An 11,177-nucleotide genomic window follows, 5' to 3' on the forward strand; every position below is an offset into this window, starting at 1 on the left:
GTAGGCTCTGCGCAGTTCCGATTAAAGTTGATATAGGTGACATAAAGGCACGTGCTGGCTCCGGAGACTGCGCTGTGCGCATTATTGCAAAACTGTGTGCGATGGGAAACGCCTGCAATGCATTGTAAGCTTTAATTAATACGCATTATTTTATTATTATTTGCTCTTCGATAAAATAACTTAATGGGCGCTTTAGAGCATGTGGACCAAACTAGCGGATATAATAAAGGCACATGCTGGCTCCAGATACTGCGCGTACTTAACAAAGCAGCTCTCCGTGCGAAGGGAGGCACCTTCAATGCACTGTGAGCTACATCGGCCAGACAGGGCGCTGCCTCAATGACCGACTCAGGGAACACGAAAGAAATCTTAACAATAACGAGAGAAGTGATCTTGTTGACCACTGCGCAGCGTGCTCGAATTGTGAACCACGGTTCCGCTGCGCAAAAATCCTTGGCAGAAGTAGGCAAAAAACGGTCCGTGAAACCTTAGAAGCGTTTTTCATTATAAAAGCCGGTGAGGACTGTGTCAGCGACACTTCCATTGCGCTGTACAAAGCAGAAATTTAATTTCTGACGCGCCTTGTTTGAAAGTTTTTTCTGTTTCCTGTTCTAAGGATCGCTGTGACGATGCGCCTGCGCAGCTTGCTGGTATATATACTTGTTGATCTGCGTTCAATAAATCAGTTGTTAGTTTGCGCCTGTGCTCGTCTCTTCTTCCCTTTTGTTGTGTGGTAGCGCTTTTACGATGTATTCCATGGCTTTAATTACAGCCCGTTATTTCGGTACCTAATGTTGCTGATAGGGTTTTTTTAATACAATTCAAAAAAGTTTGTGAACGGCGCAGCAATTTTTCGGCGCGAAATTGCGTAATGCTCTGGGAAAAGCTAGGAATACATTCCTAACTAAGGCAACTTTATTCACTAAACAACGCGCGTCGGACGCGATAGGAGATAGCTTCAACGCACTATGAGCTTTAAGTACAGCCAGTGTATTGCGATGCGTAATTTTGGCGATTACATGAAGTTTCTTAATAGAGTTCAAATAACTCCGTGAACGGCGCAGCATTTTATTCTTTTTTGCAATGCCCTGCAGAAGTGTAGGAATGAATTCCTAATTAAGGCAACTTTATTCACTAAATAACGGCGCGCGTAGCGCTCATGGTTTGGCAAGGTTCTCCAGTAGTTATCGGCGGCCCAGCGCAAAACGAGAAGCGCCGCGCGAGAGAGAGCGGTTCGGGCGGCCAAACGCGCGCAGCGCGAAAGCCAAAACCGCGTACGATGCAGCGGTAACGGTGGCGCGGCCAAAGCGGCCAAGATCCGAAGCGGCGCCGTCGCCGTTGCTATACGGCGTGACATCACAGCGTCCCTAGGCCCAAGTAGCCAATCAGCTCTCGCCGCCAGTTGCTAGCTCTGCTCGTACTAGATTTTCAATATATGCTGCCCGGAAAGCTTACCCAAGGGATGCGGTATCAAAATAAAGTATCAAATTATTGGAAATTTCTGATCACAGGCTATTACCCTCTCGCCTGTGATAAACAGGCACTTGAAATACAGTGCGAACAGGCATGATAAGAAAAGAAATGGCTCTGACTGATAGTAGATTGAAACAAGAAAGTCCAGAGTTTGTAGTTTGTTCTGCTTGTGTGAAGCAACAAGCTCGTGCGAGATCCTCTTTTCGAGGCGCGCCTTCCCCTCACACACCACTACCGCAGAGAATAAGCTTTGCCCTGCTGGGGCAACGAGCGCTGGGGAACCTTAGACAGGGTGCACGTGCAGTGGCGTAGCCAGGGGGTGGCACATTAGGCCTGTGACCCCCCTCCCTCCAAAAATGCCATCGCATACAGGGCACGAAACAAAACGACGCTCGACCACATCTGCCTGGCCGGCCCCAACTTCGGATCCAGGTAGTATCCCCCCCCCCCTCACCTTAAACAAATTTCTGCCTGCGTGCCTGTGCACGTGTCACCATAAGCAGGCTAGAACACAGGAGCAGCAAGCAGCGTGGGCTCAAAACCGTAGACGTTCATATACGGAGCCGGTTTCGATACCTTTTCATGTCAAGTTTAACCTTGGACATAGGGAGATCCCAGCCGCCCACGTACGTTTCTTTGCATATTCTGCAGGTGCAGTTGGGAGTACAATGGAACGCCAGAGCGTGCGTACGCCGGCGGCTGGGGGTCCCTGGCACTAAATCTAGAACACACAACACGCGGATATGCGTGTCGTCTTTAGGCGATGCCAAAGCGGCACGTAAAAAAAAGTGAACAAACTGCCGTGGTATTCCACTCGTTTGCTAGCTCTCGTGGTGTAAGACACACACTTTTTTCTTATTTTCTTACACTGTGCTCGCTCCCAAGCAGTGTTCATGTCACGCATGGGCGTACACAGGGTTCCCCTTCAGGAGGGGCGAAGGTTCGTCGCGGTGCCACCCCTCCCTCTTATGTCAATGCATGGGGCTGACTTGGCGCTCCCCCCCAGTCGCAGCCTCTATTATATCAATGTGCAGACCTGACTGCGCCCCCCCCCCTGCCCCCCCGTCGTGAGAGAGAAGACCCGAGAAGTTTGTCCGCCGACGTCAATGCTTCCCTGCCGGAAAAAGCGTACAGCCTCCGCTCCCTTTGGTTCCCGCGTATACTTGTGAAGCGCACGCTGCACGTGAAACAGCCCTCGTTCCGCCATGTCAACGCGACAAAGAGGTGAGAATCATAGCTGTGTCGTCAACTGTGACAATGACCATGTAAACACGAAGGGGTCGACTTCAACATTCCCAAACAGAAAAAGCAGGCGACAAGCATGGATCGCAACAGTGCGCCGAGACAAGTAAATTTTTTTATAAAAATGAGAACGTGCACGATGCATTTAACCTGACAGGAGTTTATTCCTGCGTCACCACTCCTCTAAGCTTTCGAGTTACATTGACATACATATCTGCATCTTAAAAGCGCAAGTTGACATATTACTTTCAGCTTCCGTCTTTTCAGCACTGTCAAAAAATTGCAAAGACATGTTTATGCTGCTACTGTTATTCGATATTGTAGTAGTTGAAGTTGTGTACACATGTGGTATTTGTGATGTGTGATTATATATATTTTTATATCTAAGCAGCGCCGATGGAAGAATGTGGTTGCCAAAAGCTTCGACAATGATTTGTAGCAGCCATTTTGTGGAAAACTGCTAAGTGACTCAAGCGAGCACACTTCTTATGTACTGACGATAGTTCCAGCGGCTTACAGGAAACGGGCATCTCACGCAGAAACGGCGCAGAGGTATGATAAGCAGCGAAGCGCATAACTGACTATGCATTTTAAAGCATTCTCTTTAGACTGTTGATTCCAAAATTTACGCTCAGCGAAAATTTGTTCCGCGCACGTGCAATTATCAAGTAAAGCTAGAATAAAAGGGTATTTATCATAAACGTGACCCCTTCATACCGCCACGTTTTAAGGGTAAGATTGGAACGCGGTTAGTAACCAGGACATTTGTCTATGCAACAAGCGCGCCCGCCCTGTCTATGTGTTTTCTTCATTTGCAGTATGGTCGTGATTTTGGCGCGAAATTGACTATTTAATTGAGACATGTACCAACTAGCCTAACAACGAGTACAACAAGCGCATTGCTCTTTGGATACCTTTCATTAAATGTAATAATGATTCAAGCTACGGACTACGCACAATGTTTGATAAATAAATTTCCATACATAGCTATCTCCGTGCAGTTCTCGTATGACATATTGCTGTGCACACCAGATGGTCGCAATCGCTAGTTTTTTTTTAATGAGGCATTTTGCCATCGCACATGTTTTTATAGAGTTTGATTATGGCGTTGTCTGCTACCACTTGCTTCGCATCTGCTACATGGCTGAGCAGATCGCTGACCTTTCACTAAATTGCTGCCACGAAAAAAATCTTAAATTGCGGCGATCTTAAACGCGACAAAAACGTGTACATCCTAACCGCGCGCGAGGCGAAACTCTCAAAAACAAGTGCAGAACGCGTGTAGCGTGGGAGCAAAGGAACAGGTTTTTTAAAGACAGGTTGAAGGGAACATCTGAGAGGTCAACATTCTTGTAACGAGTTTTGCCCCCCCCCCCCCCCCATTCAACGGCAGCGGCCGACCCCGCAGCGCCCTCTACGGCGTGGGTCTCCCCTGCCATCCCTCCAACGTTCAGTCTACATTGGGTTGCCTCAGTATGTCACAGAAAAGGTCTATTGCCGACTTTTTTTCGCCTTCGAGCAAGCGGGTCAAGCAAAAAGCCGTCTCCCCCGAGCTTTTTGCTTCCACAGCAGAAGATTCGGAGACGCTTCAGGAACAAGAAAATGCTCAGTGCTTTGTTTCAATTCCGCTTGAAGAGACTGTGCGTAGCATCGCGTCTGACAATGCTTGCCCGTCCTCGTCAGGGCACATGGACCGCGAATGTGATGACCTTTCCGCATCGTGTGCAGCAAGACATCAACCTGATTCTGCGACAGAATTCACCGCCTCTGATGTAAATGTCGACCACGCAGGCCAGTTGGACATTTCGAAATTCAAGACAGAGCAACCCACACAGCCAATACTGAACCCATTTCCATCTAAGAAGTACGGCAAATTGAGCAGGAGCTTCAACTCAAACTGGTACCGCCTATTTCCTTGGTTGGAGTACAGCGCGCAGGCTGACGCAGCTTTCTGTTACCCTTGCAGAATGTTTTCAACTGGTGACAATGAGAAATCTGCATTTGTCAATGGTGGATACAGTAATCGGAAAAATGCCCTAGAAGGAGACGGTGGCTTCAGGAAGCACAAAAACTCACTCGTGCATAAGACTTGCCAGGCATCGTGGGTTTTCTTCACACAGATGAAGGCGGGAGGACAAAGCAGGTTGGTTGCAACACATCTCAGCGACACGTACTCCAGGGAGGTGCAGGAAAATCGCCTCTATATAGCAAGAGTTGCCGATATATTGCGATTTACTGCCGTTCAGGGAATCTCTCAGAGGGGCCACGATGAAAGTGCCAGAAGTTAAAACAAAGGAAACTTCGTTGAGCTCTTGAACTTGTTTGCTAAATATGACGACAATATAGGAAAGAAACTGAATGGTGGAGCAGCGAATGCGAAGTACGTTGATCACTCGATACAAGACCAGATCCTCGAAATTCTCAGCCACATCACATTAACAAGTATAAAGGAAGAGATGAAAAGCTCCCAGTGCTTTGCACTTATCGTCGATGAAACCAAGGATCTAAGTAAGACGGAACAGTTGTCAGTGGTAGTAAGGTACTACCTCAATGGGGCTGTATTTGAGAGGTTCCTTGGATTCCGCAACGCTGAGCAATTGGATGCTAAGTCGCTCCTGAGCTACGTCAAAGAAACGCTGAATCGCTGCGGCATTGATTCTCAACTGTGAATTGCTCAAACATACGATGGTGCAAGTGTCATGAGCGGTACGTCACGAGGCGTCCAGGCACTATTCAGGCAGGAAGTGCCGCAGGCAGTGTACGTACACTGCATGAATCACCGTCTCAATCTTGTCATCGTGGATGTCTGCAAGGCGATAAAACCGGTGAGGGATTTTTTATTTCTTTTGGAAAGCCTTTATATATTCCTAAGTGAATCTGCAGTTTACTCCCTGTATGTAGATGTTCAAAAAAGGTTGTCTTTGCCTGTGACAGAGCTGCAGCGTCGCAGCGATACACGATGGGCCTGCCAGATAACGGCTTGCACAGCTGCCATGAAAAGCTTTCCTGCCATTCTTGTATGCCTCAGCGAAGTCATCACTACAAACAGCAGGCGGGCAACGGAAGCCGGGGGTCTGCTGGAGCAAATGAACTTCTCTTTTCTTTTCCATTTAAGGCTATTCACCAAGCTACTCAGCCGCCTTAAGGTTTTTTCGGACATATTACAAAGTAAAGACTGCAACCTTAGTCAGGCATGCCTCATGGCGCATACTGTCATTGACGAGTTATCCAAAATCAGAAATTCGCAGAGCGCGTTTAACACTGTGTGGGAGCAAACCTGCACTATTTCTGAGGAGAACAGGGTCCCCCAAAGGGAAAAGCAGAGAACGAAGCGCCTTCCGCTCCATTTAGAGCAGTTCGTATTAAGTGAAGGACGGCCCGTTGAAGAAGAGTCTCCAGATTCAAAAGAAACTTTCAGAGTCAAAGTTTTTCTGCCCGTTTTGGACCACCTCATTGTGGAACTGACTAGGCGATTTGCGGAAACTTTGACGTACTCTGCGGAGTCAGCGCCCTCCACCCTCAAAGTGAAAATTGTATGGACGTCTCCTTGCTCAAGCTTTTCGCTGAGCACTATGCATGCGACATCAACAGCGTTGAAGTTGAATGCAAGTTGGTAATTAAACTTCTTCAGCGCATCGAAGCCGAGAGGAAGTGCAAGAGAGAAACATTGCTGCAATTGGTCACCGTCTTGGAAGAGTATAAGTTAGCCTTTCACGAACTGCACAAGCTAAGTGTTATCACCGTGACGATACCGGCATCATCATCTTCTTGCGAGCGCACATTTTCGTGCCTTCGAAGACTGAAGACTTATCTTCGCAGCAAAATGACTAACAACCGTCTGAGCGACCTAGCTGTGCTTGCGGTATAGAATGGTCTCTAGCCAATACGATAGACCTTCAGCGTGTTCTTGACATGTTCGATGCTGCACACAATAATCGGCGTATACGTCTGCACTAGTATGCTGGTAAATGAAACTCTATAGTACCTTTGCGGCGCTTTCATGGGAAAAATGTTCGGGCACGAAATTCCGCTTCGCCATCGAATAATTCCAGCCGTTTTTCCTCGCTTTGAAACAAACTGCAAAAGGTGCCCCGCTTGTCTGAGGCCACGTCGGTGCCCCGCTTGTGTGGTGAACAGTGCCTAGTAGGAGAGCTGACACGTTTGTGAAAACTGGTGTACTGTTTAGTCAGATGTGAAATGACTTACCTGCCTATGCGTGATCCAGTTTTACAAATCTATGCCCTTCATTTTTTTATTCTTTTGCTACATTGCTTCTTTTTTCTTTTCCCATTTCCAACGTTTAGCAACACCAGCAGGCGCAAGAACAGCCTTTTAACATTTTGTAATCTGGCGCATCATTACGAAACTTGGAATTGATATGAACATTACTTAGTGGTGTTCGTTATCTCTGATGCTCTGAAATGACTCTTTTGAAGCTATATTGTGATCTAGTTAACACGTGTTATTTTGTTGCTGCTGGTTACCAAGCTTAATTTCCTTTATTTGTTACTGCATTTTGTATATCGGTTGTTTGACAAACTGTATCAATTTTCATTTTACTAGCAATACAACTGCTGTGTAAACATGCTAAATATTAAGTTGTATCCTACTGCGTTGCTCGAATATCTTACTTACACTGGTGTGTTTAGAACCTGGGCCTTTAGCCCAGCCAAACGGTTTCAGCCACCGACTAATTGGTGTCCTCTTGTGTTTTCGGAAGATTGTGGTGAAAGATTGTGGTATTTCGTGACTAAGCAGCACTTGCGTGCAGCAAATGCAGCAGTTGCAGGTGAGCTAATAGATAGCTATCCTTGGCGAGATTGCAGTGAACTGCGCATAGCTGTAGATACAGCTACAGTGTACTAGACAGCAAAGACAGCGAAGAAGCATAGCGGCGTCAAACTGGTCGACGCTGATGACGTAGCTGACGTCGTGACACGCAGGCTTGACAAGTTCTAGGAGGCATTGCTTCGGCTCGACTTCTCCCAGAGGCTTGGCTGGCTACCTCCGACTACATCACAGCTGCGCCCAACTTCTCAAGTTGCTATCGTTCTGGTCATATTATCAAAGAAGCTATAGATCAGCTGTTTTTCGCCCAGCTAATCCCATTCTAACCCGTATAAAGCTAGCGCCTAGGTGATTTCTTTTGTAAGAGTGTAAGAGTTGATTTAGATCAAGAGAAAATCTTTCAGATAATATATTACGTTGAACTCACCTAAGCAGAACAATACGTATGTTTATTGACGTGTTGAGCTACTGAACGAAGCGTAGGTGACATGTAACAGGACATATCGTAGACTTCAATCGAAGAAGTTGGGCGTTTATAAAAGAAGAAAAGGGGAATAGAGTAAGACAGTGAAAGTACAGCGCATAAGCTCCCCACTTGCTTGCCCCCCCCCCCCCCCCGGAGCAACTTACTTTTCGTGGTTGCCCCCCCCCCCCCCCAGTAAAAACATCCTGGCGCCGCCCCTGGACCCTATGGGAGAGTATCGACTTCGCGTAATGAGGTGTGGCCTATTCTTCGTTTGCTTAAATGTCCAAACCCATGGCTTCTCTGCTTCTTTATGCGGTCTCTGGTTTATTACCACCTTCCTGTTCAATGCGAGATGTTGCTGGCGCATCCTTCTCAAAATCTCCAGATTAGCTTTTCTCGCAGGCTCCTCATTAATTTCCTTCTGACTATGCGGGACACCTAATTCTCGTGCAGTTGGCCCTGCTACAGGCAAGAGTCGTGACATGTGCTCTGTTATTACTTGCCGAATGGTCTCCGAAAGGTACGAAAAAAGTGCGCTCAGTGTCGTTGACATAGCCTTCTCAAAAGCGGCAGCCATCATCTCGCCTATAGCTAAGTCCATCGGTTGTGAATGCTTAGCATCAGCTTCAGGGTATTCGTGAGATGTCCCTAATCCGGTAGTTCGAGCTTCATGGCGCAAGCATCGCTCCCTTTCAGTAATTTGTAAAATCTTAAGCTCTTGAGCTCTAGCCATGCAGTTTGCGTGATCGGCCAGATGGGAACCTTAACAAAGGCAGCATTTTTCGCCCTTTGATGCACATTTCTTGGCGTCATAGCCTTCTCAACATACGCGGCACCGAGAAGTTGAGCGGAATATCTTAATTGAGCGACCATAACGCCAGCACTGAAAGCATTGAAGTGAACTCAGAGCAAGTGCCTCAACTCTATATGATAAATGTCATTCCTTAATGTCTGACGCCAATTTATACTTGAAAATGTCACAATGGCTGATTCAGCGAGAACTTTTAAGTTTTCAGAGGCTCGGGAAAAGCGGTACCCTGATAGGGCCCCGACTGCGGAAAACACTTCCAAGACCTCTGACTCACAGACTCAAGTCAAATCCGCGAAATAAGCCTTCAACGTACGCGAGATGGGCAGGAATAAATGGGCGCACTGGATTTGAGGCAAAGCTATAGTACTTTAACAAGTCGAATACACAGGCCAGGTCCGGAGAGCAACACAAAATTCCACCTCTGCCAAACGGTCAGACATCAGTGATTTGCTGTACTGAAAGGTCGCTTTCTGAAGTTCGTTCTGAATTAGCTTTGGGTTCTACCCACCGATTGTTTCCCCGTTGGTCGGCACTAGCGCGACGGGAACACTGTGGAGACCGCTGCGCAAAAAGGCCTTAATGGGCATGTCATCAGTTGGAAGAGAGGCCGTCCAGAGGGAAGACCTCTGGCAAGGAGAAGAAAGAGACATGGTATACTCACAGTACGAAGGGACTAGAAAGTTGTGAAAAATCAAACAAAATCACAAAGGCACTAGCGCCAGCCCCAAAACGAAAACTCTGCCAAGAGATTGCGCCAAACCACCAAAGAGACCCGTGGGATCTTCGCCTATAATGATCTTCTTGCTTGCAGAAAAATATCCCAGTTTTGTGGACAGGCACAATGCAGCGACACTGGGTCTTCTTTTTCGTCGTTTACAACTTCAGTAACATCAGAGAAACCTGCAGCGCAAGCACCGATTGATGAAATACAAGTAAAAGAGCTACTGCCTACGAAGAAAAAAAAAAGCAGCTCACCTTAGGAAAACCTGCGAAGTGCGCCGCTCACTTCCCGAATGGATTGATGGATCCGGCTGTGCCCTTAAGTTTATGGCGGTGCCACTTTCCGATGGAGGCGGAAATGTTGTAGGCCCGTGTGCTCAGATTTGGGTGCACGTTAAAGAACCCCAGGTGGTCTAAATTTCCGGAGCCCTCCACTACGGCGTCTCTCATAATCATATAGTGGTTTTGGGACGTTAAACCCCACATATCAATCAATCAATCAATCATCGTGGCTGACGCCACCTAGCCATAAAGTTAAGTACTATCACTATGTGTTTTAGAATTGAATTTCACTCACGCTTTAATCGAAGCCACCAATAAGTAGCCACCTCCTAGTTATTTCTACCCGATAAGAAGTCCATTTTGCCTTCACAGTCTCTAAACCCCAATGCTTTGAAAAATTCCACCCCATTATCTTGGACTGTAGGGTGGAGCCCTTTACATAGCATTATCCAGCTTTCAGCCGCTTGCTCTTCATCTCCACACGAACTAAATACTGTGGTGGATCTCTGCGCTGTTCACCAGTTGTCGATTCGAATCCCAGCGCTGAGCACCTTTGTTTCCGACCAGGGTCTAACCGGTCTCTTGTGGTAGCGTGGCGTAACTTCGCGTTGAGGAAACGAACGCTGACACGATGAGGATGCGAAAAACAAACAGGTTTATGGCACTATTTACACCTATTTACAGCATAGAGAGGTTGAAAGTTTCACAAACCACGAGCGTGATGGTTGAACCGTTACATGGTTCAGAGCGACGTTCAGCACTCTGCGGCGTCGTTTCAAGCCCTGTCGAGCTCCTCCTCCTTGATCGCCACACCAATCACATACACAAAACACCACCCACAGGGCATCAGTCAGTAACGCACGGTCCACCAAATAGTTATTGCACCTCTTGACACAATGCTCTAAGGAGAGGGGAAATGGGGTTCTCTCCCGGAACGATTTGGCGGTTGGGTTGCTTGTTCCGTCTTTCTCTGGAAGAGCAGCCAAGGAGTAGACACTTGAATCGCGGAGACACGACCTGTGTGGTCGGTCTGCTTCTCCGTCTCACTAAACAAGCCAGCCTGGAGGAATAGCTTGTGGGTACATTGACTCTCGAACCGTCTTCTAATTCATTTGTCGCTCCCCGCCGCGGGACGCTGGTTCCAAGAAAACTGGGGTTCCGGGCGTGGAAGCGCTGCACGCGTTTCTCAGTGACAGCCTGGTGCCTACTGACGACGATCATAACAATATTGTGTATGTGTCTTCGTATTTGTCTCGGTACATCTTGGTCCGCAATACTCCCGTTCTGGCTTCGAACAGCAGAGAACTACCCGGAGAGTTATCGTAGATCTTTTCATTTGTACTTCGTGCTCGAAAGATGGGCAGGTCTCCAGTGGTAATTTCGAAAGCATTTTAA

At 47.4% G+C, this 11,177-nt stretch overlaps 1 pseudogene; it reads left to right on the top strand.

Moving 5' to 3' along the window:
* Positions 1-4,993: 4,993 nt before the first annotated feature.
* On the top strand, positions 4,994-8,019 carry LOC142783750 (zinc finger MYM-type protein 1-like; annotated as a pseudogene).
* The last annotated feature ends 3,158 nt before the right edge of the window (positions 8,020-11,177 follow it).

This window comes from Rhipicephalus microplus, unplaced genomic scaffold (assembly GCF_043290135.1).
Source record: "Rhipicephalus microplus isolate Deutch F79 unplaced genomic scaffold, USDA_Rmic scaffold_12, whole genome shotgun sequence".
Classification (NCBI taxonomy): Eukaryota; Metazoa; Arthropoda; class Arachnida; order Ixodida; family Ixodidae; genus Rhipicephalus; species Rhipicephalus microplus.